The sequence below is a fragment of the Apium graveolens genome, chromosome 1 (assembly GCF_009905375.1).
Source record: "Apium graveolens cultivar Ventura chromosome 1, ASM990537v1, whole genome shotgun sequence".
NCBI lineage: Eukaryota > Viridiplantae > Streptophyta > Magnoliopsida > Apiales > Apiaceae > Apium > Apium graveolens.
In genome coordinates this window covers 112,207,864-112,215,031 of record NC_133647.1, presented here as the reverse complement: position 1 = coordinate 112,215,031, position 7,168 = coordinate 112,207,864, and the positions used below count along the sequence as shown (strand labels likewise).

At 39.8% G+C, this 7,168-nt stretch overlaps 2 non-coding genes across 2 annotated transcripts; both read right to left on the bottom strand.

The window, feature by feature from the left end:
* Positions 1 to 1,378: 1,378 nt before the first annotated feature.
* Positions 1,379 to 1,485, bottom strand: LOC141680885 (small nucleolar RNA R71). The gene has a single exon (XR_012558440.1). It is a non-coding gene; the product is annotated as a small nucleolar RNA R71 (small nucleolar RNA).
* Positions 1,486 to 5,354: 3,869 nt separating this feature from the next.
* On the bottom strand, positions 5,355 to 5,461 carry LOC141679894 (small nucleolar RNA R71). Its single transcript, XR_012558204.1, has one exon. It is a non-coding gene; the product is annotated as a small nucleolar RNA R71 (small nucleolar RNA).
* Positions 5,462 to 7,168: the final 1,707 nt, after the last annotated feature.

Below are 7,168 nucleotides of genomic sequence, written 5' to 3'. Positions count from 1 at the left end.
AACCCTAGTACTCTTATATTATTTATTATCATGCTTTCATCGGAACCCATGGTGATGATAAGTTCGGTTATGAACTAATCATTATCGTGGGGTTCTAACGGATTTACTTATGCATTTCTATAGTTAATTTGTTTTAATATCTTGGTGTGTGGTGATTGATTGATATCCTAGTATTGGTTGTGCTTATTCGTCTTATATGCGTAGCTAACATATAAGATAGCGTGTTAATCTCTATTGAAGCGAAAATGAATATAGAGGTTTAGAAATTGCCATGCTAGCATAGGTTCGTGTATAATTCTTATGCATGATTTGTAGGTAATTTTAACCATTATACTTGCCCTATATAATCACGATAGATAACTTGTTCATTAAACCTTTATGTTGTCAAATTCTATAGACATATATGGTCTCAACATAATTGGTGTCTATTCAACTTCTATCTCTTTTGTGGATGTCTGGTAGTAGGGTATTCGTACAACGAAAGTTGGTGTTTACTAGTTTCGTGTTATCTGATTAGTTGTCATCACCATTGCATGCTAAGGTTAAGAACAATAACTTTGAATGAAGTATTTAATGAAGTTAGAATCCCATGTTTATTCTGATACAAGTAATTTAATCTTAATTCTCTTAGTTAATGCTATTTAGTATAATCTCTTAGTTAAATCAAAACTAATTTTGTTACTTGTCTTAGCATTGAATGATAACCATACATTGTTGCATAAGTGCGTAATCTATAATTAACCTAAACCAGTCCCTGTGGGAACGAATCTGATTTATATCTTATACTACTTACGAATGCGTATACTTGCATGTAATTTTAGCGCGTGTTTTCGCCCTAACAAGTTTTTGGCGCCGCTGCCAGGGACTCGGTGTTAATTTTTAGTTTATTTGCTTGACATTAGTGGTCGTTAAAGTTCACTGACTCGGACTCTCTTACTTACAAGGTTTACTTTAGTCGTGTGTTTCAGGTACTCTAGTTATCATTACAATGGGAGATCCAACAGCACCAACAAAAGCGTTGATGGATTTTTCTCAACCCAAGATCAATGACATTCAATCTAGCATTGTCAGGCCAGCGATCGCAGTTAATACCTTTGAAATCAAGTCTGGCACGATTCAATGGATACAGAATTCAGTCCAGTTTGAGGGTTCTCCAACGGAAGATCCAAATATGCACATCAGGGATTTCATAGAGATATGCGACACCTTCAGGTTCAATAGTGTGTCTGAGAATGGGGTGAAACTGAGACTGTTCCCATTCTCTCTGAGGGACAAGGCTAAGAGCTAGTTACACTCTCTACGAGCTGGTTCTATCACTACTTGAGAGGATCTTTCTCAGAAGTTTCTTACTAAATTCTTCCCTATGGAGAAGACAGATACACTCAGGAATGGTCTTACTCAATTTGCGCATCAATAAGGAGAAACTCTATGTGAAGCTTGGGAGCGCTACAAGGAGATGCTTAGGAAGTGTCCTCATCATGGCATGCCTGATTGGATGATCATTAATTATTTTTACAATGGTTTGGGAGCACAGTCTAGACCCATGCTCGATGCAGCATCAGGTGGAGCATTATGGGCAAAGAACTATGAGGAAGCTTATGCTCTAATTGAGATGATGGTTGTGAATGAATATCAGTATCCAACCCAGAGATTGCCACAGGGCAAGGTAGCAGGAGTTCTTGAAGTGGATATAGCTACAGCTATAGCTGCTCAGCTAAAGGGGTTGTCTATGAAGATCGATTCTCTTACTAACTATGGAGTTTATCAGAGGACAAGTGTTTGTGAGCTTTGTGCAGGTTCACATGCAATGAAGTAATGCGCTATATCTAGTGAATCAGCTCAGTTTGTGAGAAACTTTCAGAGATCGCAGAAACCAGTTCCAGACACTTATCATCCTGACAACTGGAATTATCTTAACTTCAGCTGGAGCAAAAATCAGAATGCGATGCAACAGCCGTTCCAATAGTTTGGAAACAAACAATTCAATCCTCCTAGTTTTCGGCAACAATTTACACCAAGACAACAACTCCAACTTCAACAACAAACTCGTGGAGGCATATATCTATCTTTGAATGAAAAATCTGAATTGGAGGAGTGCGGCTTATGTGCAAAAATCAGGCTCATATATGCCAAAGCCAGGCTATTTCTATCAGGACTCTGGAGAACCAAATAGAGCAAATTCCTAACGCCTTATTGAATCGACCATCAGGAACGCTTCCTAGTGATACAAAAGCCAATCCAGGCAAGAGGGAAGTTAACGAATAGGTGAACGCAATCACCTTGAGATCCGGAAAGGTCGCAAGCCCCCAAATTCAGCAAGACGAAGAGTCTGAAAACTCTACAGGTGCATCTGCACCTTTGCCAAATCCAGAAAATGCGATTGTAGCTGAAAAAGTAGTGCAGAAGGATGACGAGGTGGAATCAAGGAAGAAAACTGTGGAACACACTCCTCCTGAGGGTAATACAGGGAGAAACAAGTCTATCCTCCACCTCTTTTTCCTAATAGGCTGCAGAAGCAGAAGTTGGATAAGCAATTTGCCAAGTTTCTGGAGGTGTTCAAGAAACTTCATATCAACATAACTTTTGCTGAAGCTCTTGAACAGATGCCTATCTATGCGAAGTTTATGAAATGTATTCTCTCTCGGAAAGTGAAGCTCGATGACTTAAAGACCGTTGCTCTTACGGAGGAATGCAGTGCAGTTCTGCAACAGAAATTACCTCCGAAGCTGAAAGATCCATGAAGCTTCACGATACCTTGCACCATTGGCAATCTGTCATTTGACAAGTGTTTGTGTGACTTGGGAGCTAGCATCAATCTGACGCCCTTGTCAGTTTTTAAGAAACTTGGATTACCTGATCCAAAACATGTGAACATGTCTTTGCAGTGGGCTGATCGTTCCATCACTTATCCGCGAGGAGTAAAGGAGGATGTCTTGGTCAAGGTGGATAAACTCATCTTCCCTGCTGATTTTGTAATTCTGGATTTCGAGGAAGATAAGAAGATTCCCATCATCTTGGGAAGACCATTCTTGGCTACAGGCCGAACTATGATCGATGTGCAAAAAGGAGAGCTTACGATAAAGGTTCAAGATTATAAGGTTACTTTTAATGTGTACAAGGCAATAAAGTTACCCATAGATAAAGAGCAGTGCTTTAAAGTAGAACGGGTAGACTCTGTCGTGAATTCGGAGCTTGAGTAATTACCAAAGTCAGATACCTTAGAGAGAGCTTTAATAGGGGAATCAGTTATTGAAGATGAAGAAGAAGCAGAGTGATAAGTGGCATTTTAACCACTTAGAGCGTCTCATAATGGCTTGAATTGGTGTCTTGAACTCGAGTATTTTGTGTATTTGACGCATTTTCTAGTGTTTTTGCATTTCAGGGTATAACTTGCTTAGATAGGTGGTTTTTATCAAATAAAGCTTAAGGAAGTGCTTGGAATCAGTCTTGGGGAGATGAGCGAAGAAATCAGCAAAAACGGAAGCAAAATAAAATATTTTCCAGAAGGGTAGCAGGCGCCCGCCTGGAGAGAGCAGGCGGTCGAGCGCTTGCAGGCGCCCGCGTGGAGACAGCAGGCGACCTCCTGCGGGCGGAATTTTAGAATCTAGATTTTATTAATTCTATTACAATTGGGCTTCTGTTAGCGCTGGTTCTCTTGGGTTATTATATAAACCTTATGGGAAGACATTTTCTTTATACAGAGGAGATAATCAAGAGCGAAGGCAAGAAGATAGAGAAGACCGTTTTAGCACGCAACAATGAAGAAGAGGAAGTATACGTTCATCTTGTGATTCTTATAATTCGTTGTAACCGTGGATGCTAGTTTTCTTTATGCTTTGAACCTTAATACTCTTGTGACGTACTTCATTATTTATCAAGTATTTTTAATCTTTATATCGTTGTGTTATTATCATGCTTTCATATGAACCCATGGTGACGATGAGTTCTATTATGGGCTAATCGTGATCATGGGATCCTAGCGGATTTACTATGGATTTCTTTAGTTAACTTTTTAATACCTTGATATGTGGTGATTGTATGATATCTAGCATAGGTTGTGCTTATTCGTCTTATGTGCATCGCGAACATGTAAGATAGCCTGTTAATCTCTTATGAAGCGACAGTGAATCTTGAGATTTAGAACTTGTCATGCTAGCATAGGTTCATGTATTATATGCATGATTAGTGGGTAACTCTAACCATTTTACTTGCCCTGTGTAATTATCATGAATAACTTGCTCTTAAATCGTTATGTTTTCAAATTCTGTAGACATATAGGGTCTCAACATAATTGATTCCTATTCAAATTCTATCTTAATTGTGGATGCTTGGTAGAATGGTATTCGTACAACGAAAGTTGGCGTTTATCAGTTTCGTGTTGTTCGATTAATATCATCACTATTACATGCTAAGGGTAATAATAATAACTATTGAATGAAGTAGTAATAAAGTCAGGATCTCATGTGTGTTTAATATTGTTAACTCAAGTGTTTAATTCTCGTAGTAATTATTAGTTACCAACCTTAATTGTTATTTTCTTGACATTGAAGAATAATCATACATTGGTGAGTAAGTGTTAATTAGATATAATTAATCAGAGTCTCTGTGGGAATGAACTAGAAATTATTCTATATTACTTGTGAATTCGTATACTTGCGTGAATTATTTAGTGCATGCTTTGTGCCTAACAAGTTTTTGGTGCCGTTGTCGGGGACTCTGTGTTAATTTGTTTAGTTTATCTATTTGCCATCAGTGGTCATTAGGATTCATTGATTAAGACTTGTTACTTACTGCTTCCGGTTGTGTTTCTGGTACTCTAGCGAGCATTTATGCAAACACGTTCTCGCACTCGCAAGAGAAATCTGGATAAAGCTGAGGAGATAGATATAGCTCTTGACTTTCCGGAGAAGATAGTTTTTGATGATTCGGATAAAGAGAGTGAAAAGAAAGAACCTGAAATAATGGATGATCGTGTAGTTCAAGCTGATCCAGCTCTTATGGACTTTTCTTGGCCTAAAATTGATGACATTCAGTCAAGCATCATTCATCCGGCTATTAAGGCCAATACTTTTGAAATCAAGTCAGGCACTATTCAGATGGTGCAGAATTATGTTTCTTTCGGAGGTGTTGCGATTAAAGATCCCAACATGCATATCAGGAATTTTGTCGAGATCTGTAGTACTTTCAAATATAATGGTGTTACTAATGAGGCTATCAAGCTGAGGCTTTTCCCATTCTCTCTGAGGGACAAAGCTAAGGACCGGTTACATTCTTTACCAGTTGGGTTCATCACTACTTGGGAAGATCTTGCGCAAAAGTTTCTGGTGAAGTTCTATCCAATGGCCAAAACTGCAGTTATGAGGAGTGCTCTTACTCAGTTTGCGCAGCAACAAGGAGAATCTATGTGCGAGGCTTGGGAGCGCTACAAGGAGATGTTGAGAAAGTGTCCACATCATGGTATGCTTGACTGGATGGTGATCACTGGTTTCTACAATGATTTGGGGGCCCAATCTCGGCCCATGCTCGATGCAGCTTCTGGAGGCGCCTTATGGGCCAAAAGCTATACTGAGGCCTATAATCCCATTGAAACTATGGCTGCAAACGAGTATCAAAACCCAACTCAAAGGATGATGCATGGGAAGGTAGCAGGTATTCTGGAAGTTGATGCAGCCACAGCTATTGCAGCGCAGCTCCAGGCGCTGTCTATGAAGGTCGATTCTTTAGCCAACTATGGAGTAAATCAAATAGCTAGTGTCTGTGAGCTTTGTGCAGGCTCTCATGCTACGGATCAGTGTTCTCTTGCTAATGAATCTGTTCAGTATGTGAACAATTTTCAGCGACCGCAGTAGCCTGTGCCCACTACTTATCATCCTAATAACAGAAATCATCCTAATTTCAGCTGGAGCAATAATCAGAATGCTATTCAGCAACCATATCAGCAAGCTGCAAGTAAACAGTTTAATCCACCTGGATTCCAGCAACCTCAGCAATTTGCTCAAAGGAAAACATATTCTCAACAAGGAGGTGTTGCTCCACCTTCTAGCGCTGATTTTGAGGAGTTAAAGTTGTTATGCAAAAGTCAGGCTGTTTCTATCAAGACCTTGGAAAATTAAATTGGACAAATAGCCAATGCCTTGCTCAATCATCAACCCGTCACACTTCCCAGCGATACTGAAGTGATAGGCAGGAAGGAAGCTAAAGAGCAAGTCAAAGGTGTCACCTTAAGGTCTAGAAAAGTTGCTGATGCTGAAAAAGCAAAAGATAGAGAAGTTGAAGTTGTAGATGAAGAAGGAATGCAAAAGGAGAAAGAGGGGGAACCAAAGAAGACTATTGTTGAACACACTCTGCCTGAGGGTAATATAGGGGAGAAACAGCTCTATCCTCCACCACCTTTTTCTAAGCGATTGCAAAAATAAAAGCTGGACAAGCAATTTGGTAAGTTTCTGGAGGTGTTCAAGAAACTTCACATCAACATACCTTTCGCTAAGGCTCTGGAGCAAATGCCTAGTTATGCGAAATTTATGGAAGGTATTCTTTCAAGGAAGGTGAAACTGGATGATATCGTTGCTCTGACGGAAGAGTACAGTGTCGTGCTGCAACAAAGTTACCTCCAAAGCTTAAAGATCCAGGTAGCTTCACCATTCCTTGCACTATTGGCAAGTTATCATTTGACAAGTGCCTTTGCGATTTGGGAGCAAGCATCAATCCGATATCGTTGTCTATCTTCAAAAAGCTGAATTTTCCTGATCCGAAGCCCACCTACATGTCTCTACAATTGGATGATCGTTCGATTACATACCCATGAGGCATTGTGGAGGACGTGCTAGTAAAGGTGGAAAAGCTCATCTTTCCTGCAGATTTTGTCATTCTGGATTTCGAGGAAGATAAGAAGATTCCCATAATCTTGGGAAGACCTTTCTTGGCTACAGGCTGTACCTTGATAGATGTGCAAAAAGGTGAACTCACTATGAGGGTGCAAGATCAAGATGTGACATTCAATGTGTTCAGTGCGATGAAATTCCCTACGGAAGATGAGAAGTGCTTCAAGGTGGATTTGATCGATTCTGCAGTTACTTCAGAATTTGATCATGTGCTAAGGTCTGATGCCTTAGAAAAAGCCTTATTGGGGGATTTTGACAGTGAAGATGACAAAGGCAATGAGCAGATA